Genomic DNA, 26,250 nt, shown 5'->3' with positions numbered 1-26,250 from the left:
CCCCCCCCCCGCCCTCTTTAAGAACAGTCCCTTTGCCAGAAGGTGTGTCTCTTGAGGAGTTGGGGAACTATGTACAAAGATAATTATTTATCAAAGAGTTGAGGGAGCCTCGAGACTGGACTTCGATCAGCAGGGGTCAACAGGCTGCAGACAAGGAACAAAGAGATTTAGAGATATTGTTGCCCATGGAAGTGGGGCTCTTTCTTGGGACCGAGAGACAAGCATTTCACGGACCCACGCACAGGAGACTGTTGTGTGGCAAGATTTATCCTGCATCCCGCCATGAAAATAGCCCAGTTTTGTCTCTATCCAGGGCCTTACAAAGGCCAGCGCCCAGAGTTCCTGTTTCACAATAAAGCTTAGTCCTGTGGAGCCCAGGCAGCTGCTAAGTGGTCTCAGTCCCTCTACAGGTGGCGCAGTGCTGTTTCCAGCTGCACCGCTCTCCTCAGGCTCCTGCGTAGGGTCTGTGTTTGGAGTCTGTGTGGCTGCGAGACCCACACGGTCACTATGGAGAAAATGAACAGGACCAGTGCTTGTTCCTGAGCCAGAGAGAGTGAGAGCGAAAGAGAGATCTATTCTTTGTTAAACTGGGTTATATTATTTTGGGCTGGACCAGATGCTTTTTCAAGATCACCAATCAATTCCCAAGCTTTTGTGGGCTTCTGATGGGTCCACCCTCTAGGCAACTGATTTCTTTCGCAGGTTAGACTGACAGGCCTCTATGGTTAAGCACTGCCCCCTATGCGGTTTTGACTTCCACTGTGCATGTGCTCACCTCCCCCTTCTCCCCCAGCCGTCCACAAGCCAGTACCACAGTCCCTACTGGAGGGCGGGCTGACCCCTACATGGGGGAAGGAAGGGGTGTTGTCCCCTTGGAGGGATGATGCTGCCAGCCCCAGGGGAGTATGTGAAGGTGTCACCTCCTGGCGAAACAAGCTTATGCTTCCCAGTTGATCATGCTTAATAATGCCTGATTCCCTTTGCTTCCTTCCTTGATTAATGACTAGCTAACTGCCCATGGTAACAACTTCACACTCTTCCTTGGATCCCTGCTGGAGCCCAGATGTCTGTGGTGGTCAATGACCCCTCGCCCCTCCCAGTTTCCCTTCCTTCTGTTGTCAGTGAAAGGGGGTTCTGGCGGTGTCACAAGGTGTCAAGGAAACATTCCAGGAGACACACATCTGGGAGACTGTTGCATGGTAAGATTTGTGCAAAATCAAAGGAGTGCCCCTGTTTCCCAGGGTCCCATCTCTGTCCGACCCTAGAGAAAGTCCAATTTTGTCTTCATCAGGGCCAGAAATAGGGTCAATGTTCGGAGACTGTGCCATATTAAAGCTTAGTTCTTTGTAACCACATGATCTGCTGTGGGCCCCAGGCAGCTGCTAAAGCCACATGACCACTACGAAATGTGCAAGTGCAGAGGGTGAGGACATGTTACTGTGCGGAGGGGAGAGAGAGTTCTTTCTCAGTTGGGGTTACATTATCTCAGGCTTGGGAAGGACCACAAGCCTCTTCAAACTAACAAATCAACTTCGCAAGCTTTCACGGGCTTCTGATGTATCCATCCCCTAACGAATTTATTCCCTACATCTTTCAGGATTGTGTCTCTTATCCAATCTGATCCTTTTCACAGGCTAGACTGACAGGCCTCTATGGTCGCCATTTTGGATCCTTTGTGCATGTGCTTGCCTCTCGATTTAGTGTTCTATCCTCCCCCCAGTGATCTGTGGGAAGGGACCGGTGGGGTCCTGGGTAGAATCTCTCCACCCTTTCCTTTGGAGCCCATTCCAACAGGTACTATAGTTGCTTGCTATACTTTCCCTTGGGATTTTTCTGGAAGCATAATGCCTTCTTTGGTTACAGTTTGCACAGCACTCCTTTAAACTAATACTTGGTCAAAGAAGGGACAAAACTTTATTTTTTAATTTTCCTAATCCTCACCCAAGGATATGTTTATTAATTTTAGAGAGAGAGGAAGTGGGGGGAGAGAGAGAGAGAAAGAGAGAAACATCAATTGGTTGCCTCCCATATACACCCTGACTGGGGATCAAACCCACAACCTTTTGGTGTATGGGATAGTGCTCCAATCAACTGAACCACCAGCCAGGGCGGGGAAGGGACTTTTTAAAGGCCTGCCCTGCCATGACTCAGGCCGGCCTCTGCAGTTTGTAGTCAGCTCTTGCACCATGGCCACGAGGAGAGACCTCCTAGGCTGGTATCTTCCTTGAGAAAGGTTAATCTTTACCTTAACTGAGCCTATTTTTTTGCATCTACATACCTTTTAAATATCGGAGTGTTACAGAGCAGACCAGGGCCTGTCCACATGGCACCTTAGTGAAAGACCCAGCAATTAACGTTGGTAGAAACAGGTCTTTATTTACAACATTCCAACCTTGGGGGAGCCTAGAGCACCTCAGCTCAGAGCCCTCCTTTCCTACGAGACCCAGAACTTCCCATGCTCCCCAAAAAGCTGTAAGACAGAAACCCCCAAAACAGAAGTTCCTCATTTCCTTCTCTTACGCCAGCTGCACAAACATTTCTCCAGACCCTCTGTAAGGTACCAAAGTTGCCATCTTCACGCAGCAGCTCTCTCCTTCAGGATCTGGGGTACTGGCTCATCAGCCTTCGTGTAATAGTCCAAAAAAGCATGTGCTCTCCTACTCTGGATCGTGGTGAAACTCAGGAAAGGCACAGGTCTTGAACGTGCAGGTAAAATCCAGGTGCAGGAGGACAGGATCTTGCAAGGAAGCCCTGTGCAGCTCCAGAGTCAGCCAGAGCAGGCACGATCTCAGCAGCAGCATCTCCTTTCTTATTAGTCCAGGCCACATGGCCTCCTTCCTCACTATAAACACGGCTGCTTGCATCCTTCTCCCTTCCCACTGCTCTCTTTCAAACCGCATGATCAAAAACCCCTCGCTACGGACAACATGCTTCCTCCCTCACTACTACTCCCCACATGCACAAGAGTGCGAATGACTGCCACACTTGGGTTTAAATCCTCAACCTGCGCCTCCTCCATAACCCCATTTCTGACTCTTCCCATAACGGGTTACATCTGCCAGTTCTCTGTACAGTTCACATTGTTCAGCTGCCATCCCCAGGCCAGGCAGGCATCCGCAGGTGACGCAGAGCAAACTGCCTCCAAGCTCTTGCACAGGTGCTGCAAGCCCTCGGGGCTAAAGTCACGCCCATCTCCCCAGCAGCCAGCTTTTTAACATAACTGTTAAGCTAGCCAAGTTGCCATAGATAAGCAAAATCTCTCAGTCCTGTGCTTTGTCTATTTCTCCATCCCCCAGGCCATGGCTGTGGAGGTTTTGGGGACTTTTTTCTGACCCGGCTCTATAACCTGCTGTAAGGGTAATACCCTTTCTCCAGACCCCTCAGGGCACAATCTCCCACCAGAGCAAAGGACCACAGAACGCTCATTGTTAACTTGTTCCCCGCATACCTCCTCTGTGAACGTTAACTGTCCCATGCCCACCCACGTAGAAGAGGCACGTGTCTGTCCGTTTTACTCTCCATCCAATCCCAGAGGTTTCCTCGCTTTACTTTTTCCCGCCTCCCTAACCTACACCAATGGAGTTGATGTAACCCCCTTACATCTTCCCCTTTGATTCTGATGTATGAAATAAGTGGTAAAGCTGCCATTTTCCAGAGCATTTTCTCAATCTGTTGAGACTTTGCTTTCTGGTAATGGTCATCAGCTTGGCTCACATAAACTAGTCGGGGCACAGAGGTCAGGTCGTTCGCCCGGCTGGGAGGAGGCCTTTTGCCGCAGGTACGTGTCCCGCAATCGGTCCTGCTCTCCCCGTCCGGGGCTGAAGTTACCGCGGGCGCTGGACGGAGCGCGGCCCTGCGGGGACGAGCATGGCGCCCGCGGGCACCCCCGGCTTCCCGGGGCGCGGAGGCGGGGCGTGTTTCCTGGTCCTTCTCCCTGTAGCCCCTTTGCAAGGTTTCCTTCTCCCCAGCGTTGTATGGTAAAATTTTCATCCAGTAAAGTTTTTCAAAAGCAAAGGACTTGTCCGGAAGATTCTCACGGAGGAGGACGTTTCCCCTCCTGAGCCGAAAGCCTGCCCGCGGGAACCGGGCCCCGCACGGCGGCCGCAGACAGCGGCGCTGCAGAGGAGGCCGGCGAGGCGGCGCCCGCAGGCCCCGACGCGGGCGGCGTCGGCGGCGAGGGTGGGAGGGCGTCCCTCTCCGAGTCCCCGGCGGCGCGCCGGACCTTCCGGAGGCGGGAAGGGCCAGGCGGGGCCCCGTGCCCCGTCTCCCGGGGCCGAGGAGGACCGGCGGGGCCCGCGCTCGGCGGGCTGCAGCCCTCGAGACGGGCTCGGCCCCCGGAGGCCCCGTGAGCCGCAGACAGTGCAGGGCTCCCGCCGTCTGACGCCAGCAGGCCAGCCACATCCGTCCTGCAGGCGGCCGGCGGAGCCGACGCCGCGTCCCGCGAGGGCGGGCTCTTCCTGCGCCGCCTGCCCATCCCGCTCCCCGTTCCCCTTGCGAAATTTCACACGTGGGTAAGAGTGGAAGAGGGAGAATGTGAGCCCCCGCACCTACCAGCCAGCTGCAGTGGGCATCTCGGTGTTTGATCTCTATCCACTCCCACCACTGGATTAATTTAGAGCAAATCCTGGACATTGGAAGATTTTATCCAGAGCCCTGGCCGGGTGCTCCGTTGGCTAGAGCGTCGTCCTAATACGCCAAGGCTGATCCCCATCCAGGGCACATAGAAGAAGCAAGCAATGAATGCACAAACGTGGATCAGCAAATAGATGTTTCTCTCTCTTTCTCTTCTTTTCTCTCTCTAGTCAATACATTTTCTAAGAAGATTTTATTCGTAAATATTTTAGGCTATATCAATCAAAATAAGAGGCAGCATGTCTGTATTTGAGATCAAAGAATAGCTACTCGGGAAGGAGAGAAATGTTTTGAAGCCCAAATACGATACCACGGTCACACCTTGCCATCTTCTAATACTCAGCCCTTACTCACACGTTCCTCGTTTTCTCAGGAATGTGTTCTAGTTGGCTGGTTTGAATGAGGATCCACCCAAACTCCACACATTACACTTGGGGAATGTGTCTTTGATCTCTCTTAATCTACAGGGAATTTCCTGGGACTTTGTAAGCCTGGACTTTGCAAGCTTTTTAGGTCTTACAGAAAGAGGGTACGGCTTCCCGCCCCACAGGGTAATATTAGAGTCCCACCAGGTGCTGGAACGGTTCTAATGTAATTTGAAAAAGAAGGCAGATTTCCATTCCTTGCATCCCACACCTTGATGTATCTCATTGAATTCTCACAACCACCCCATAAGGTAACAGTTATGACTTAGCTTCTTCACTTTATAGATGAAGAAACTAAGTCTGAGGGAAGCATAAACTGCAGCTGTGCTCGCCTGAGCTCGCTTGGAGTGTGGACAAAAAGCATTGCCATTGCTCGTAACTACCACACGTATCTGTGGCCTTCTTTTGTTCCCATTAAAATTTTTTCTTAATATTTTATTTATTTTTTTTTGTTTTTTTTGTTTCTTAAATTCATTTTTTCTACTTACTAATTTTTTTTTTTAGAGAGAGGGGAGGGAGAGAGAAACAGAGGGAGAGGAACATTGAGGTGTGAGAGAAACATTGATCAGTTTCCAACCGGGGATCGAACCTGCAACCCAGGCATGTGCCCTGACTGGGAATCGAACCAGCAACCTTTTGCTTTGTGGGAGAATGCCCACACCAGTCAAAACCCATTAAAATGTTTTTTTATTAAAAGATTTTATATTTCAACAATAGGACACATATGTATAAATGTGTGTATATAAGGTATGAAAAGTAATAGAATGAGCCCTCATGTGCCCACCATTAGCTTAGGAGACAGAACAATAAGAAAATCTCTAAGGCCACCGTCAGCCTCTCTCCAAAGGCATCCTGTCCCCCCTCACCCCATGATGAACCTGCACTGAACTTTTATTTATCATTCCATTGCTTTCCTTTGTAGTTTACCACTTAGGTACGTATGTATGTTGTTAAAGAATATATAGTTTAGTGTTGCTCATTTTTGTACTTTGTAGAAAGGTGTTCTGGTTTTGTATTCTTCTGTGATTTGCCTTCTTCAACTCAACGTTATGTTTGAAGGATTTGTCTCTGTCGATGCGTGTAGCACATTTGCACTGCTTGTGGCGTCTCATTGGACAGTACCAGTTACTAAGCCATTATCCCCCTGGACACTTGGCTGGTTTCCAGTTGTTTTGTTTTGTTTTGTTTTGTTTTTACAAGCAAAGTTACCTCGTCTTCTTACCACTGTTCCCTGGAGCACGTGTGTGAGAGTTTCTCCAGAGCGGGATTGCTGAGCTTGACGGGAATACCCGTGGCTACCTGGTGCCAGACAGCTGACAAACTGACGCTCCTGCAGGCAGGTCATGAAATTTCTAGTTGCTCCGTCCGCACCCTTACCAACACAGCGTGTTGTTGGCTTTTAATTTGTGCCAATCTGATGGAAATAAACTAGTACCTAATTATGCTTTTGTCGACCTAAAAATAAAAGTCCTTTCAAAGTGAGAGGTAACAGCATTTATTTGAGATCAGGAATAGCCATTCGGGAGGCAATGATTCTGGATGAAGCCCAACTAATGTTCCAATTATGAGACAAGGGCAATGGGTATTTATAAGAAAGGGAAAGGGGACAATTATATCAATAGAAGGAAAGCTTTTCTACAGATGCAGGTAACAGTGATGTTAATCCGAAACGATGTCCAGGAGTCATCCGTTCAGTAAGTCATAACAACTGCTGTCTTTTTAGCTGTGCAAACATTCTTTGGGGCACAATGTCACTTTAGGCTCAGTTCAAAGGTTATTTTGCCCTGTTTTAACATTCCAAGATTTGAGGCATAAGATGTGTGCAAGGCAGCTCCTCTGGAAGAACAGCTCCGGTTCCATTTATTTATTTTTTGACACTTTTGATTTAGATTTTTCTGATTACTATGAAGTTAAGAATATTTTTCAGGTTTACTGGCCTTTGCGTTTCCTTTTCCAGGAAGCAGATTATTTGTCTATTTCTTATTAATACGTAGGGTTTTCGTTTTTTTTTTCTTGGAGTAAGTTATGGCTGTGGCTAATGTAGTTTAGTTGGTTGGAGCATTGGCCTGTAGACCAGCAGCTCACAGGTTTGATCCCCGATCAGGGCACATGCCTGGGTTGTGGGTTTGCTCCCCAGCTGGGGTGCATACAGGAAGCAACTAATCCATGTTTCTCTCTCTCCCCCTTTTTTTCTCTCCAAAAGCAATGAAAAAAAATGTCCTTGGAGGAGGATAAAAAAAAGTATTTGATGCATTCTAACCCTATATCAACTGATGTAGCTCATTTTTCCCCCCTACTTTATAACCTGTCCTTTCACTTTCATTGTAGGGGGTGTGTGTGTATGTGTTTACATTAAAAAAGTGTTTATTGTGGTAAGTTTTGAACATTTGACAACTTAGACAAATGTAATAAACCCCCGTGTGCCCCTCATCCAGCCTCACCCACACCCATCTGTTTTCTTTCTCTCTGTGTTATTTTAAAACAAATCACTCTTTAACAATTTACAGGTCTTACACGGGTCCGACTGAGGCTCACCACATGCTGCATTTGCACGTACACACTGTATTTTGCCGTGTATAATGCACAGTGTTTTGCCCAAATTTTTGAGGGGAAAACAAGGATGCGCATTATACATGGATAGTACTGATTCCATATCTATAGAAACGTCCTTAATTCTTTTATTTATGCTTATGTGTTAAAAGTGTAACTCTAGAAAGCAGTAACAATATCTGCATGCAAAATAATATCCTGGAATATGATAACTGGTTTTATTTCTAAATATAAATAAATACATAAATAATTGAATTAAAAATGAAAACAACAGGGTTTTTTTTTTTCCCTGAGAGCTTGGGCCAGAAATGTGGGTGCACATTATACAGGGCAAAATACGGCACCTAATTCTTTCCCAGAGAAACCCGTGTATTCAGGCAGGTCAAGCCGCTGTCTTAGGAGTGCTATTCTCTAGCTGAGGGAGTCTGGGAGGAGTTACCTTAAATCATTAGGAGATCTTCACAAAGGGTTTTACAGCTTTATTCTAGACTGGATCTTAACTTTGAAGTCATCATTTATTTATTTGTTTGTTTTTATTGAATTTGTTGGGGCGACATTGACGAATGCAGTTATATAGGTTTCAGGAGTGCAGTTCTACAACATCTGTGTATTGTGTCGTGAGTTCACTACCCCATTGATGTCATTTCTTTCTTTGAAATTCTGTAAAGGCTGGCAGTGAGAGATGGTTTTTGAATAGTTCTGGGTTGAAAATATTTCCTAAACTCTGCTTAAAAGTTGTTCCTAAACTGTACCTTCTTTAGCTCATCTCTCTCTTCCTGTTCTTTAGCACGGGCAGCTGAAAGACGGTAACTGGCACTGCCTGGAAATCTTCTTAGATACACCAGTCAGTCAGGTGCATTTCCATCCAATGTTACCAGAGGGGATGGCGTTGCCAAATGGTCCACCACTAGAGGACACATCGCCCCTTTTAGAGCACCTGCTAGCAATTTCCTCACCGCTAGTCCTGTCTCCCTCGAGAATCTTCTCACTGCTCTTCCAGCTTCTACCTGCTGCCTGGTCCCAAATCCAGGGTTTTAGGTTATTACTACAGCAGCACCCCACCTCCAGCACCAATAAACCTTTCTGCCTAGGGGTCAGCCAGGGAAGCAGAACCACTGGGAGCTGAGGGATGTATTTTGGAATTCGACTTTCCAAAGCTGTGAGAGGAGCTCGTGAAGTAAGGGTGGGAAATGAGCAGCTGGAGGGGTCCGAGGAGCCCTGAGCCAGTCAGCTCCCTCCCTGTCGCCGCGCAGCCTTCACGGCTTTACTATGGGAGAACGTGTCCCCGTTCATGGCTGACTGGGTTTGTCACTTTTTTAAAAATAATTTTTTAAATATTTACCTTTACTCTTAAAGATTTTATTTATTTTGAGAGAGAGGGGAAGGAAGGGAGAGAGAGAGGAAGAGAAACATCAATGTGTGGTTGCCAATGGGGACCTGGCCTGCAACCCAGGCCTGTGCCCTGACTGGGAATCAAACTGGCAACCCTTTTGGTTCACAGGCCGGTGCTCAATCCACTGAGCCACACCAGCCAGGGCTGTGTTCCTCACTTTTAAACTTTATATAAGTAGGACAATAAAGTACATTTTTAAAAACCTGGCTTATTTCATTAACCCTGCTTGTGTGCTTCATCAATATTGTGTAAAACTATGGTTGATTCATTTTCATTGTTCTATGGCATTCCATTACACGGATACACCACAATCTATTTATCTTACCTACTGTTGATGAATGTTTGGAGTGCTTTCAATTTCTTACCATTACAAAGGATGCTATTGTGAACATCCTCACACATTTTTCATGCTACATGTGGGCACACAATTGTTAAGCAAGCCAAGAGTGGGAGCTCTTGGCCATAGGGTGTGTGTGCCTCCAACTGTAAAAGGAAATGCCAGCTGCATTCCAAGTGTGTGAGCCGGTTTCCACTGCTATCAGTAGTGTATGAGTATTCTAGTTGTTTCACATGCTCACTAATGCTCCGTATTGCCAGTCTTTCTAATTTTGGCCTTTTTTTGTACGTGTGAAATGGTATCTTAACCTAGTCTTAATCTTCACCTCCCTGATTACTATTCAGGTTTAGCAAAAACTTAGTATGTTGGCCATTTAGATAACCTCTTGAACAAATTTCTTGCCTCTTTTTCTATCAGATTATCTGTCTTACTGATTTACAGGGTTTCTTTCTCTCTTTCTTTCTTTCTTTCTTTCTTTCTTTCTTTCTTTCTTTCTTTCTTTCTTTCTTTCTTTCTTTCTTTCTTTCTTTATAATAAGTCTTTTTCATTTGGTGGTAGTTGATGCTCCCACGGCACCACACAACATATTTTAAAAATACAATATGAAAGAAATTGAACAGCCAAGAGATCAGTTCCATTAGAGGGCCCACAGAAAAACCAACAAAAGTCCACAGAAAAGCCTTCCTACTGCCCCCTTAAGAACATTAATTTCTTTCTGCTTCAGTTGGACTTTAAGAAACACCAAAAGAAAGTGCAAAAGAAAAGTCTTTGAAAGGTAAACATAGCGTTTACATAGCGTTCACATAGCGTTTTTTTCACATACCACAAAATGCTTTCCTTATTCAAATGATAAGCATATAAAATAATTCAAACATCTGTGAGCCTCTTTTTGGTCTCGGCTATTAAGGCCGCAGGCTTCAGTATTTGCTTCATCTTGCTGTTCTCAAACTACTGGCATCAGTAAAAAGTCACTTGAAGTGACTAAGTAGTCTCTTGCTCCACACTGTCTCTGCAAACCATTAATATTTTCCACAAAAAGCACAGGCCCAAGCAAACTGAAGTTATGCAAGTACTTGAAGTGAAAATATAACTAAATTTTCCCAAGACTGGTTTAAAAATCAAATTTTAGCTTTGAAATCTGTGTTCCTCAATTTTCGTGATTGGCTTCCCTTTAAACACAAGGAATGAATTCTAAATCTTAATAAAGATGAATTAAAAATAAAATTCCTCCAGTACAGTGTGTGTAATCACTGTGTTCTTGGTCATTACTGGCACTTACTGTTCAACGTAAAAAACAAAGAGGGGTTCTTTAAAAATCACGCTGCCGGACCACTAGCTCTCTCTCCGTGACCGGCTCTACGCTGGTCGGCGCAGGGTTTCTTTGGAGTCTGGATACAGCCTGTGCCTGGGGATTTGTACGGCAAATGTTAGCTTCCACTCTGTGGCTGGCCTTTTTACTCCAAGTGGTGACCTGGATTTTGACATATAGTATTTTCCATCTAATTCAGTTTTTAATTAGTTTCCAATTTCCATTATTATGTTTTGCTTGGCCCAGGACTGTTTAGAAGCATTTTAAAAATTCCAAGGTTAAAAAAAATCACTTAATCATTTTCAAAACTTTATCTGAGAAGGCTTATACAGAAATCTCAAAGCCAATACTGACAGGTGAATCTGTCAAATCCAATATGCCTCTGTCCAATTAAACAAACATGCTTTATGACAAGGATTTTATTCATTTTATGACATGGTATTCCATGATGAATAATGTGTCAAAACAAGAAGGAAAGCAGAGAAAGCCCTGTATTTAAAACAGACTTGCTTTTTCAATGGCCTTTTTATGAATGGCAAAACCTGACTTTTAGATTAAACAAAAGCACTTTTTTTTTCTGGGTGGTAGAAAAAAAGAGAAGTACATAAAACGATTTTAGACTTTTTAAAAATTATTTATTTATTTTTAGAAAGAGAAGGAAAGGAAAAAGAGGGAAACATCTATGTGTGATTGACTCTCAGGCTCCCCCTACTGGGGACCTGTCCTGCAACCCAGGCAGGACATGTGTCCTCACTGGGAGTCGAACCATCAACACTCTTTCACACACTGACACTCCATCCACTGAGCCACATCAACTAGGGTTGATTTTAGATTTTTAAACCTTAAATTTAGAGTTCCAAAGTATTTCCCAAGTTTGGGTAAAAAGTTAAAAAAAATAAACACCCAACATTTTCTGTCTTATTTTCTGGATTTAAACTGTCAGATACTTTTTTAATAAGGTGAGCTACCACACCATTTAAAAGCCCATGATTGAAAAAAATAAATAAAATGAAATCACCCTTGCTGGTGTGGCTCAGTGGACTGAGCGCCAGCCTGCGAGCCAAAGGGCCACCAGTTCCATCAAAGGGTCACCAGTTCCATTCGCAGTGTAGGGCACATGCCTGGGCACAAGCCTGGGTTGCAGGACTGGGGGCGCGAGAGGCGACCACACACGGATGTTTCTTTCCCTTTCTTTCTCCCTCCCCTCCCCTCTGTCTAAAAATAAAATAAATAAAATCTTTTAAAAAGAAAAAGGAATTCCTTATTTTAAAAAATAATAAAAGCCACGATTGGTCAGAAAGATGATAGATACAGGTACACTCAGGAACAAAGGAGTATTTTGTCAAGCCTTTTGGATCAGAAGGGATGGCAACGGAACAGATTAGTATCTCACCTTGGGGCTTCTGAGGAAAGATCTCAAGGCATAACTGTGTCTTGCTTTCCCGCCGGCGTTAGCCACCCTCACTTAGCCCCTGGATGAAATGCAGGTGGCCCTTCTTGACAGCCACCGCATCCCACGGAAGGTGCAGACCGGTCCTCAGGAGCTGCACCTATCGATTCGAACGGCAGAGGGCAGTGTCGCACAAGCTAGGGAGCAACCAGCTGTGAGCGCTGAAAAGGGGAACTCCTGCCAGGAGTTGCTACGTAACCATTTAAACGTTTAAAAGGGCTGTTGAAGATCAGCCCTTCTATCAGTTGGAACATTCGCAGAATAGCCTAAGACGACCCACACATTGCCCACGTCCCCACATGTCCCAGGCCGCCGATTCCAGGGTCTGTTTGGTGGTGGTGGAAAAGCTACGTGACTCCGAGTCCGAGTTTTTGGCGCTACGACCAGACAAGCTCTGTAACATGCAAAAGATGAATCGCAACTGAGGTAGGAACAAGGAGCTGGGGAAACTATCTTGTGTGTAACTTCAGGCGGGGTTAAAAAGAAAGGGAAGACAACTAACGGCTGCCATGGACTACTTGACTCAGCAGTAAAGGGAGCAAACTAGCGATTCACGCAACTTAGGTGGAGCTCAAGGGCCTTACGCTGAGTGAAGGAAGCCAGTTATCAAAGGGTTACACACTGCGTGGTTCCATTTATGTAACAAATGTAATTTCTGCGAAAGACAAGCTTCGTGAGGTGGATTAGATCAGTGGTTGCCAGGAGGTAAGGGTGGGGGAGGGTATGACTATGAAGGCGCGGTACAGGGAGGTGTGGGGAGGGGGGACTGTTCTGTGTCCTGCTTGGGGTGCTGGTTCCCTCACACTTTTGTGCTGACCACCCTGAGCTGTGCCTTCTCCCAAAAGTCGGTTTTACAGTATGATGATTTGAGAGACAGAGACTCCTAACCATTTTCCCAGAAATGGGATAGTCTCCAAACAAAAACATTTTCCATAGCTCTTTATGAATATAATCAATGAATCCTTCATTTCTTATCTTTCTTATTCCTGATACTAGACTTTATTTATCTTCGATTTTTCACTGCAATTCTTGGCCCTGATTTCACTGCACACTGTTTCACGGGGTTCACCTCATTCATCTAAATTTCCTAGACACCCCACATCAGGGAGGCAGTTCGATGACTGGCCTGGGAAGAAGATGTGGCAAATTTAATACTCGTTTTTAAAAACAGAAGTCATTTTAAGAAATCTAAGCTCCTAAGCCAGATATTTTAATTCTGGAACATGAAACATGAAACAGAAACATGAAAGTTTTGGTAGAGAAGGTGGCATTTTAAAGCTCACTTCTACCAAGTATCATGTCCTTTATCCTTTTAAGGGACTTGAAATTATATAAGGACATCGCTATAAGCTACCTACCTAATTTTAGTGAATGGCCAGAGAGTTAAGGAAGTTTTCAAAGGGAAACGCAAATAGAATGACAAAAAATAAAGCAAGTTCAACATGGTCATGCCAATATTGGTCAAAGGTGAAGAGTGGAAGGCCAAGCTGGCAGGCAAATGGGAGAAGGGAGGAAATCTAGTTGGCCGTTTCTTAACATTTGATAGTATCTCCACCTTATTCATGCTTTTGATTATTTCTTTGATATGTTTAAAAATAGTAAACATACTTATTTTATATTCAGTACCAGACTCTATCAGGATCTCATTTGTCTGTGGATCTGCTTCTATTGTTTTGCTGTTCACATTGTCTTCTTACCTTACACGTTTGTTGTTTACTTGCTGAAATGTCCCCTGAGGAAGCTCAGTGAGGCCCAGGATCAGTGTGTGTCTGAAATTATGGCCAATGTTGCTCTATCCACTCATGTGCATCCATAGTATTCTGAAGCAAACAGCAGACATTACAACATTCTATCCACAAATATTTCAGTATCCCTGAAGGGACTGTTTTCAATACCCCAATACTACTATCACAACTAACACAAGAAAATTTCCTTAATATCAAATACCCAGCAAGTGTTTATATTTCCAATTGTTTTATAAATATCATATTTGTAAAAGTTTGAATCAAGATTGAAATAAGATTTGGATATCACAACTAGGTGATATGTCTCAAGGCACTTGTAATTTCAGGTATCACCTTCATCTTTTTTTATTTTTCCTTTGTAATTTATTTGTTGAAGCAGTAACTCGGTTATCTGTCCTGACTTTGGCTGTTTGTGTCTCTGTGGTGTCATTTAATATATCCCTCTATTCCTTACATTTCCTGCAAATTGGTAATTGGATCTAAAGAGTTGAAAAATTTGGTAGGTGGGTTTTTTGGGGGTTTTTGTGTGGTTTTTTTTGGCAATATATCTTCATAGTGTGTCCTTCCATCAGGAGAGGACATATGTCTAGTTGTCTCTCTTTGTAATGTCAGTAGCCAACCAACAACTGAATTCATTAGGGGTTGCAAAAGAGGTGATATTCTCATTCTATTATTCCTTATAAACATACAGTCCCCTGTTATTTGCTTATCAGTGTCCCTTTGTTCTGATTCTGAGGAAATACCTTACCTTCTTGTCAGTTTGTGATTTTTAGCTATCTAGTCTGCCATTTTGTCTGGAATGGCATGGGCCTTTCATTCTTTACTACTGAGTCAAGGGCGCACTCCTCAGGAAGACCGCTGTAGCAACAGAATTAGAGATCACTAACATGTTAGCATAACATTGTAAAAAAAGTTGACTCTCCAAAGCTGCTGAAGGCTAAACAATGATGAATAATATTAGAAGTCTGGCACATAGTAGGCATTCAAATACCAATTCTTCCCACCTTATAATGCAATAATTTCTCTCTCAATTCTCTCTCTCTCTCAAATACATACACACACAATTGTAAATTATTTTCAAATTTCACAAATCAAATTCTAATCTAGCCCTGGCTGGAGCTCAGTCGGTTGGAGTGTTGACCCGGCACGCCACGGTTGTGGGTCCCCGTGCAGGTGCACTCTCCCGTGATCCCCACCGCTCCCGCCCCACCCCGGTTCAGGGCGCCCTGTCTGGGTGACTCAGTCGGTTGGAGTGTCATCCTATGGAGTGTCTGGGTGACTCAGTCGGTTGGAGTGTCATCCTATGCAGGCACCAAAAGCCTGCAGGTTTCATTCCAGGTCGGGTCACATGACAAGGCTGTGGGTTTCATCCCTGGTTGGGGAGCCAACAGGAGGCAACCAATGTTTCTTTCTTTCTCACATGGATGATTCTTTCTGTTTCTCTCTCTCTCTCCCTCCCTGTCCCCAAATCAATAAAAGCATATCCTCAGTGAGGATTTAAAAAAAGATTCAACCAATTAATGCATAAATAAATGGAACAGCAAATCGATATCTATTTCTTTCTCTTCTTTACACTCTCTCAATTAATAAAAATTCCAATTTAGCATTTTTATTTATTTACTCACCATCCATCAATACTTAGTTAGCAGTTATGATGTACAGATTTTGCTAGATGCTCTGGGAACTCTGAGGTATGATAGTGCTTCTCAAATCTAACTGTGCTTGGGGAATTGTAGCATGAGAAGTTCAGTAGACACTCTGCCTGCCTATACAACCACAGAACTGGTGAAAACTACCTTTAAAAATCTACCATTTAAAGTCTCTGGAAATTGTTCCAATGGCATATTAACAAATGGAGAAAGATTTGTTCATATGAAACATAGAGTTTCATAAGAAAATCTATGAAAATTTAGAACGGTGAGCATCTGGGGCATTTGAGCCATGACCCACTCCCTCCTCCGCCCTTAGCTCAGTGCGGTGGGAGCGCCACTGCCGACAGGCACGGCCGAGAAGATGGGCTGCCTCTCCCTTCAGCTCCCAATGAAGGCGGACCTTATCCTGCTGGGAACAGCAGGCCGACGGCATTTCTCATGCCCTCCCTAGAGGAAACACAAAAGAAATAACTTAAAAATATAGTCTAAAGATCATTAAAAGAATTCAATGTTACACTAGAAAATATTCATTGAATGCAAAAAAGGCAAAGCAGAAAGATCGGAGGGATGAAAAACGATCAGACATAGAAAGCAAAACAGTGGACCCTGAGAGCTGGTTTGGAGGCTCCAGCAGGGGGCGCAGCTACTCGGTCACCCTTGACCTAAGACCGACCCTCTAGTGAGGAAGGTCGTCCTCTTTGACCGAGCCCGCGGCTTCAAGAGGAACGCACAGGGATGGGTGAGGGAGGAAGGGGACCCCGGCCTAGCCGGCCAGATCAGCCGGATCAACGCTGGTGACATGTTGCAGCCAGATCGCCCTCACATCCAGAAAACAAAAAAGTGAATGGCAGACATAGATCCAACCATATCAACAAAAATCTTAAATGTGAATGGATTAAACAATCCAAAAAAAAGTCAAAGATTGTCAGACTCGGTTAAAAAAAAACACCCCAAGATCCAACTATATGCTGTCTACAGGAGTCTAACTTTAGTTTCAAAAATAAAAGTAAAAAAGCTAAAAGCAAAAGGTTGGAAAAAGACATATTATATAAGCAGCAACCATGAAAGAACTGGAGTGACTATACTATCAGACAAAATAGACTTTAAAAATGGTACAAAAGACAAAGAAGAACATTTTGTAACGATGAAAGTGCCAATCCATCAGGAAGACATAGTTATAAACATATGCAATTAGCAAAAGAACTCCAGAAATATGGTGCGAAAACAGTAAAATTTGAAAGGAGAAATGAACATTTAAACAAGAATGGTGGAAGACTTCAATTCTCAGCTTTCAAGAATAGATGCAGCAACTAGGCAAAAGATCAAGAAGGACACAGAAGACTCAACACTGTAATCCAATTAGATCTAACAGAACCCTTCAACCAACAGTAGCAGAACGCACATCCTCATCAAGCACATGTGGTACTTCCCCTGGAGAAACTGTATGCCAGGCCATAAAACCAGCCTCAGTACCTTTAAAGGGATTTAAACTACACTCTACGGTCATAATGGAAATTAGAACTCAATAACAGAAGGACATCTGGGAAATTCACAAGCATATGAAAATTAAATATCACACTTCTAAATAACCAATGGTTCATTGGAAAAATCACAAAGGAAACTAGAAAACACTGTGAAATGAATAAATACAGCATGCCAAAACTTCGGGGACACAGCAAAAGCAGTGCTTAGAAGAAAATTTATAGCCATATGTTTTGTATTCCTTTGTGACATGGTCAGTCAGGTCCAGTTATACGAGGAGACACAAGAGCCCTGGCCGGGTAGTTCAGTCAGTTAGAGTGTCGTCCCAATGCACCAAGGTTGTAGGTTCATCCCAGTCAGGGCGCATTTAAGAATCAACCAGTGAAGGCATGAATAAACGGACTAACAGACTGATCCTTCTCTCTCCCTCTAAAATCAATAAATTTAAATAAATAAACAAACAAACAAATAAATAAGATGAAGTGAGAAATGGTACAGAGCTCGCTTATAGGGGGAAAAAGAGGAGGCACAGGAGAGGCTCAGGAAAAAACAAAATTTATTATCCTCACAGGTCCTTGAGACAGGAGTCAGGGCAGGACAGGCAGGGGCACGTGGGGAAGATGCCAGGGTAGTCAGGAGGCAGAAGTCAGGGAGGAGGAAGCATTAGGCCAGAGTCTTTACTAGCATTTCCTCAGGAAAGGCCAGGTGGAACAGTTTAGGATTGGCTAATTTAAGTAACTTAGGTGTGTTTTGGGCTATACGGGTGGTTACTGGTTGTCTGGCTCCGGGTCCTGAAATGATTAAAGAGGAAAATTGCTTTCTTGGTTTACAGGTCAGATAGAGCAATATTAGTTGTATTTCTATATGCTAACAATGAAAATCCCAAAATAAAATTAAAACAGTTCCACTTACAATAGAATAAAAATAATAAAATCTTAGGAGTAGATTTAACAAAAGAAGTGTGAGACTTGAAAACTGTAAAACATTGTTGAAGGAAATTAAACAAGCTCAAAATAAATGAAAAGACATCCCATGTTCATGGATCATTAATATTGTTAAGATGTTAATACTCCCAACACTGACTTACAGATTCAGTGCAATCCCTAATAAAATACTATCTGGCTTGTTTACAGAAATTGGCAAGCTGATCTGATATTCATATGGAAATTCAAGAAATCCAGAATAGCCAAAACAGCTTGGAAAAAGAACACAATTGGATGACTCACATTTTCTGATTACAAAACTTGCTACAAAAGCACAATAATCAAGACAAGGTGGCCCTGGCCAGGTAGCTTCCTGGTTCGATCCCTGGTCAGGGCACATACAAGAATCAACCAATCAATGTGGAACAGCAAATTGATGTTTCTTTCTCTCTCTCCCCCTTCCTCTGTCTCTAAAATCAATGAATTAAAAAAAAAAAAAAAGACAATGTGGTATTGGTGTAATGATAGACATATAGATCGATCAAGTAGAATAAAGAATCTGCAGATAAACCCATACATTTATGGTCAATTAATTTTTGACAAGAATGCCAAGACAAATGTAGAAAGAATATGAAATCAATGTGGAAAGAGTATGGAACAAATGTGGAAAGAATAGCCTTTTCAGCAAATGATTCTGGGATGAGTGGATATACACCTGCAAGAGGATGACATTGGACCCCAACCTTACTCCACACGCAAAAATTAAAGCTAAAACTGTAAAACTCTTAGAAGAAAAAAAGAATGACTCTGTGTACTTGGATTAAGCAAATTTATTTTTAAATATGGCACCACAAGCACAAAACAAAATAAAAAATAGATAAATTGGATTTTATCAAAATTTTAAAACTCTGCAATCAAAGTCACAATCAAGAAAGTGAAAAGAGCAAAATATAGCATTTTTAGAAACATCTTTTATTGTTATTTTTTCTTTTTCCCCTCCACCCAGAAACATCTATTATACATGTGCATATAGTTCTGGCAATGTGGTAAAAAAAAAGAAAAGAAAAGAAAGAAAGCAAAAAGACAACCCACAGTATGAAAGAAAATATTTACAAGTCATGTATCTGATAAGGGTATAGTACCCAGAATACATAAAGAACTCTCAAAACTCAATAATAAGATAAATAACCTAACCTTAAAATGAGCAGAGGCTCTGAATAGATGTTTTTCCAAAGAAAATATACATACTGCCAATAAACACATGAAAAGATGTTCAACCTCATTAGTCACTGGGAACGACACATCAAAACCACAATGAGATACTACTTTACACCCACCACGATGGCTACAACCAGAAAGACAGATAGGAACAAGCATGACGATATGTGGAGAACTTAGTGTCCCATACACGGATGGTGGGAACATAAGATGATGCAGCTGCTTTGGAAAGCATTTGGCAGTGCCTCAAAAAGCTAAACCCAGCCCTGGCTGTGTGGATCAGTTGTTTGGAGCATTGTCCTGTACACTAAAAGTCTGAGGGTTCGATTCCCCATCAGGGCACGTATCCAGGTTGTATGTTCGATCTCCGGTCAGGGTGCATAAGGGAGAAAACCAATTGATGTTTCTCTCTCACATCGATGTTTCTTTCTCTTTCATCCTCTCTCTCCCCCGCCCCCATCCTCTCTCTCTCTCTCTCAAAAAAAAAAAACAAAAAACCACATATCCTTTGGTGAGGATTTTTTCTTTAAATTTAAACCCAGAGCTGTCATGTGGCCCAGCAGTTGCACTCCAAGGTATATACCCAAGAGAACTGAACACAGGAGTTCAAACAAATACATGCACACACACGTTCATAGCAGCACTATTTACAATAGCTTTGTGAACACCAATGTCCATCAATGGGTGGATGGATAAACAAAATGTGGTGTATCCATATGGTAGTATATTATTGAGTCATAAAAAGGGATGAAGTACTGACGACAGGCTGGAACATGGATGAACCTGGAAAACGTGATGCTGAGTGAAGCCAGTCACAAAAGACCATATATTATAGCTATGATTCCACTTATATGAAATATTCAAAAGAGGTAAATCTAGAGAGACAGAAAATAAATCATTGGTTGCCCACAAAGATTGGGGAGGAAGGGAAAATGGGAAATGACTGCTAATGGACACAGGGATTTGGTGATGGTTGTACCACCCTGTGTGTATGTGTGTAAAACCACTGACTTGTGCACTTTCAATGGGTGAATTGTGTGGTGTATGAGGTATATCCCAATAAAGCTGTTAAAACTGTACACACAAATCACCTGGAGATGTTCAAGTGCAGGTTGTGTTTTATGCGTCTGTGGTAAAGCGATTGCCACAGTTTTTCCTCCCGCAGCTCACACTGTTAGCAGGCAAAGTGAAACATAAGTACAGTAGAATAAAGAGTCACAAACAAAATGGATGCGAAGAGACCCTCTCCAAGACACATCGTAATGAGAATGCCAAAGGTTAATGATAAAGAGAGAACCTTAAAAGCAGCAAAAGGAGACAGTTACCTCAAAAGGAGTTCCCATAAGGCTGTCAGCTGATTTCTCAAAAGAAACTTTTGCAGGCGTGAAACTTCTCAGACTTTGCAGAGAAGGGACTGGCAAGAAGTATTCAAAGTGATGAAAAGCAAGGACCTACAACCTAGATTCCTCTATCCAGCAAAGCTACCACTTAGAATGGAAGGGCAGATAAAGTGCTTCCCAGACAAGGTAAAGCTAAAGGAGTTCATCGTCACCAAGCCATTATTATGTGAAATATTAAAGGGACTTATTTAAGAAAAGAAGCTCAAAACGATGAACATTAAAATGGCAATAAATTCACAACTATCAACAACTGAATCCAAATAACAAACTAAGTAAACAAGCCGAACAGGAACAGAATCATAGATATGGAGATCCTTTGGAGGGTAATCAGTTAGGAGGGGGAAGGGGGAGAGTGGAGTAAAAGGTACAGGGATTAAGAAGTACAAATCGGTAGGAACAAAATAGACAGGGGGATGTTAGGAAAAGTATAGGAAATGGAGACGCCAAAAAACTTGTATGCTTGACCCATAGACGTGAACTCAGGGAGGTTGGGGGTGGCTGGAGCGGATGGAGGTTCTGGGCAGAGAGGGGTGGGGGAATTGGTACAACTGTAATAGCATAATCAATAAAATATATTTTTAAAAGAAAAAGTACAGACCAGTAGTTACAAAATATTCGTGGAGATGTAAAGTAGAGCTTAAGGAATACAGTCAATAACGTTGTGACAACTATGGATGCTGCCCGGGGGTGCGGGGAACACCAGGGGAGCGCGGGGTGGAGCGCATGGCTGTCTGACCGCCGTGCCCTGCACCTGGAACTAACACAACATAATAGTGAGTGTAAAATGTAATAAAGATAAAAATATTTATTCTAAATAAAAGAATCGGAACCTGCACTGCTGGGCTTTCCTTTTTCATATACAAAGCCCTTTTGAAGTCCTAAAACTCGTTTCCATTCTGTAGGAGGAAACACTAAGGCGCTGGCCTGAGACACCTCCAGCTTGGAATCCTGGCTCCATCACCGTGTGAACCTGACGCGTTACTTAACGTTTCTGAGCCTGTTTCCTCAGTGAGACAAGACAGATGATACCAACTACTGGAACTGGAATAGTGAGTCACAGCACAGACAACATCTTGGTTATTTAGAAACAGTAGCTATTGTGATAGTGGCTCATGCGTTGAACAGCATGGGAGAGACTTGCAAGAGCCGAGCGCTGGGCAAGGCACAGAGAATACAGCCAACGTCAGGGAACCCTCGTCTTCGCGGAGACTAGTCTTCTCCGTTGTCGGTATCAGGCCGAGTGGAGCTGGTGGGAACGGACTGGAGCTCATTTCAAGAGCGTGGTTACCCCCTTGGCTTCCTCACATTTCCTGACAGAGCGCTCCAATGGATCGTACAACCCCCGCCTCTCTCACCTGGTAACGTCCAAGCTGAGTGCAGGTGCGGCCAGCCTCCTGACTGGGGACGTCCTAAGGGCGGGAGAGGACCACACAGCTGTCCGTGGGACAGCAGGTCACTGTCTTGGTGAGGAGAGGTGGTTCTTGCTGCTGCTGTTGTAGTTGCTATTTTCTAACCATCTTGCCCCTTTCTGATTAAGGTAATAATGTTATACCATGCTGACATCCTGCTTTGGAAAAGGTGAAGAGACATTTTCAACACCTGTGCCATTATTTTAAGTCATTATCTCCCTACACCTGTTGGCTTAGTAGAGCCATAGAGCCAAAGCTGTTTCCTCTCACTGAAAATCAGAGCACAGCTCACCTGGTCATGTTCTTGTTCTACCACAGTAGAAAGGTAAGTGTGCAAACAGCTGGCAAGCATGTGTCTCTCACAAGTAAGAGAATCAGGAATATAAGTGCACAGTTTCCAGAAGGAAGCTTCACTCATCACATTATAACCTATTAAAATGCCATGAAATTTTATGTAGTGAAGATGTATCTTAAATTACTGAGTTTAATATTTAATTATTAAATATTACATGTATATAAAGTTTGAGTAAATTAAATTTTTAGTGCCCAAGGAAAGGTTTGATAGTCATTCTGTTTCTTTCAGTAACAAAACCATATTACTTTTTATTTCTTTTATGTAAATTCAGAGTAATATATGTATTAACATTTCTAAGATTCAGAATTATATTTCTAAAAATATACAATAAGAAACAACTTGCATATTAAATGAGTTTTTCCCTGAATGGTGTTATCCTGTGTTTTTTATTTTGTAAATATCTTTATGCCTTAAAGTATTTTCCAGGGTCACATTCCAACAATAAGTATGCATAATCTTTATTATGATAAAAAGATTGTAAAAATAAAATATATACATGACATAATTATTTTTATAAATTAGTCTAATTTAAATTAATTTTATATGCATTTTTTTTTTTAACTTTCGACCCTCAAGTAGGTTCAGCAACAGGCTAGGAATCATTGGATCTAGTTTCCTAAACTTCAGTCCTTTGTACAACTTCATGTTTTTTTGCCAAAATCTGTGTAAGGCCTTTATCATATATATTTTATTTTTCATTTTATTTTCTTTTAGTTGTGCAAGCAAGCAGTATTTTTGTCGCCTATTCAGATGATTGTGGATATCCTTCGTTATGACAGTTGAAAGAGGTCATTTCTTTTTTTAAAAGGATATGTTATTGGTTATACTGTTACAGTTGTCCCAATTTTTTCCCCTCTGCGCTTCTCTGCCCAGCACCCCCTCCCCTCCAGCAACCCTTCCACTTAGTTCATGTCCATGTGTCGTACATATAAGTTCTTTGGCTTCTTCATTTCCTATACTGTTCCTAATCTCCCCCTGTCTATTTTGTACCCATCAGTTATGCTTCTTACTCCCTGTACATTTTCCTCTCATTCTCTCCCTGCCCCTTTTACTGCTTATAACCCTCCTTGTGATCTCCATTTCTATGATTCTGTTCCTGTTCTAGTTGTTAGCTTAGTTTGTTTTAGGTTCAGCTGTTGATGGTTATGAGTTTGTTGTCATTTTACTGTTTATAGTTTTGAATTCTTCTTTTCCTTAAATAAGTCCCTTTCATGTTTGATATACTAAGGGCTTGGTGATGATGAACTCCTTTAGCTTTAATTCATCTGGGAAGCACTTTATCTGCCCTTCCATTCTGAATGATAGCTTTGCTGGATAGAGAAATCTTGGATGTAGGTCTTTGCCTTTCATGACTTTCTTTCCAGCCCCTTCTTGCCTGCAAGCTTTCTTTTGAGAAATCAGCTGATAGTCTTATGGGAACTCCTTTGTAGTAGCTGTCTCCTTTCCTCTTGCTGCTTTTAAGATTCTCTCTTTATCTTTAACGTTTGACATTTTAATTATGACGTGTCTTGGTGTGGCCCTCTTTGGGTCCAACTTGTTTGGGAGTCTCTATGCTTCCTGGACTTGTATGTCTATTTCCTTCACCAAATTAGAGAAGTTTTCTTTCATTGTTTTTTCAAATAAGTTTTCAATTTCTTGCTCTTCCTCTTCTCCTTCTGGCACCCCTATGATTCAGATGTTGGTATGTTTAGAGATGTCCCAGGATCTTCTTATTCTCTCTTCACTTTTTTGAAATCTTGTTTCTTCATTCTGTACTAGATGAATGTTTATTTCTTCCTTATGTTCCAAATTGTTGATTTCAGCTGCAGCTTCCTTCCCTTCACTGTTGGTTCCCAGTGTATTTTCCTTTATTTCTCTTAGTGTAACCTTCATTTCTTCCTTAATGCATTTGTCATACTCAATGAGATCTCTAAGCATCCTGATCACAGTGTTTTGAACACTGCATCTGATAGGTTGGCGATCTCCATTGCTTAGTTCTTTTTCTGGAGTTTGGATCTGTACTTTCATTTGGGCCACATTTGTCTCCTCAATTTGGCCGCCTCCTGGTGTTTGCTTCTGTGTATTGGGTAGAGATGCTTTGACTTCATCTTGGTGCATCTGTTAGGTTTTAAGGGGTGGAGCTTTGGGTATCCACTAGGGCGGGGCAACCCGCTTCGCTGCTTTGTGGCACTGTATGTGTGGGAGGGGTCTGAGAAGGACCAAAGCCACTTTCTCAGCTCTTGCCCTTTTCCCAGTATATTCCCCACTTCCTGTATGTGACTGGTGCCTGTCTAGCTGCTGTTCTGGTGCTGAGTCCCAGAGTGGGTAGGTGTGCATGCATTCTAGGGCAGTGCAGGCCCTTTAAATGGACTCTCCTGAGAGATCGGCAGTTTCTTCCACTGCCCCGCCTCCACTGGTTTTTATAGCCTGAGTTAAGAGGCTTTATTTTTCTGGCGCTGGAAACCTGGGCTGCACGATGTGGCCTGGGGCTGGGGGGCCTCACTCTCCAGGTGCCGCTCCCAGTTTTCATTGGCCCCAGGTATGTGTGGGACTGCCCCTTCTGCTCCCACTGCAACACTGTGTCCTCTGCACTGGCACCCCATCTCTACCTGGATGAATATTTACTCTTTAAATCCTTGGTTGTCAGAATTTGTAAAGTTCAATTTTATGGCAGTTCTGGTTGTATTTACTTTTAAGATTAGTTGTGAACCTTCTTATGACTGAACCTTTTTATGATGTGTGAGGAAGCAAAGCGTATACACCTATGCCTCCATCTTGGCCAGAAGTATATCATGTATATTTTAAATGTTATTTTTTTCTTCAACACATTAAGGGAAAATGAAAATTTATATCCCAATTCTACCTAAAAAATGGTCAAAATTATAAGAGGAGAGAAAAATATACAACAAATATAATTAACATAATATATTACTTCCAGCCAAACACCATTGCTTATTCAAAGGTTCTGATCATGAGGTTTCTTTACTTTTTGGTCTAAAAGGAAGACTAGCAGGAGTCTGAGGGGGTCAAGGATGACCTAGAACCAAACTGAGAGTTTCTCTATGAAATAATTTAAAAGGCTGAGGTAGAATTGGGACGGGAATTCCACGAAGACAGTATGAATCTATATCAATCTTGACGCCCTGGCTACTCACAAACGTTTCCTGTGCTTTGATGGTCTCCCAGGCTTTGAGGACTGCTGGGCTCAGCCAGCTCCGGCAAACGAGTGAGGACGAGGGCATCTCAAAGACTCCAGAGCCGTGGAGCCCACCACTCTGCTCACGATGCTTCCCAGGGAGCACCGAGGGGACCGTACGTCCCAGTCCATCCCAGCCCAACTTCACACTCTTGTCCCAGCACGATCATTATCATGCTCCCTTTGACACGCCCATGTGTCCTGACTCGGGACAATCCAGTGTAGAGTCACCAGGGTGAGGGTGGCCTGTCCATCATTTTCTGAGCAGCTACTCTGCACCTGGCTCCGGGGTAATGACTGGAATGCCAAGGTGAGTGAGACGGTTCCCAGCCCCCAAGAACTCGGGAACGGAGGACCAGGGCAAGGAGGACAAGGGAGCAACCTAACACCAAGCGATGTGCTGTTTGGGTCACGGGGCAGGAGGACAGGAGAACCAAAGGAACGCGAACACAGCGGCTTCCCTGGTGCGCGGGGCACGCAGACCGGCTACTCAGCAATGTAAGAACAACACGTCAGCTCCGCAGAGGCAGGTAGGTCTTTCCCATTTAAAACAGTGTATGACTTGCATTTCTGCCTGTTCGGGGGACTGCGGTGCAAAGGATCAAAGTGAAAAGACACAAACAGTTTCTGGCTTTTATTTCCTCAGCGGTTATAAGAAAACCTGCCCTGCCTGGTGAACCTCATAATGTGTAGCGCTAGAGAAAAATTGCAGAGGAAGAAGATTCTCCCCCATTGACTACTTTTAAAACTTAAATCGGATCCTATGACTTGGTTGCTTAAAACCCTCCCCGAGTG

This window comes from Pteronotus mesoamericanus, unplaced genomic scaffold (assembly GCF_021234165.1).
Source record: "Pteronotus mesoamericanus isolate MK-2021 breed Mesoamerican mustached bat unplaced genomic scaffold, CSHL_Meso_final contig_2, whole genome shotgun sequence".
In the NCBI taxonomy this organism is placed as follows: Eukaryota; Metazoa; Chordata; class Mammalia; order Chiroptera; family Mormoopidae; genus Pteronotus; species Pteronotus mesoamericanus.
Note: the sequence above shows the minus strand (reverse complement) of the source record.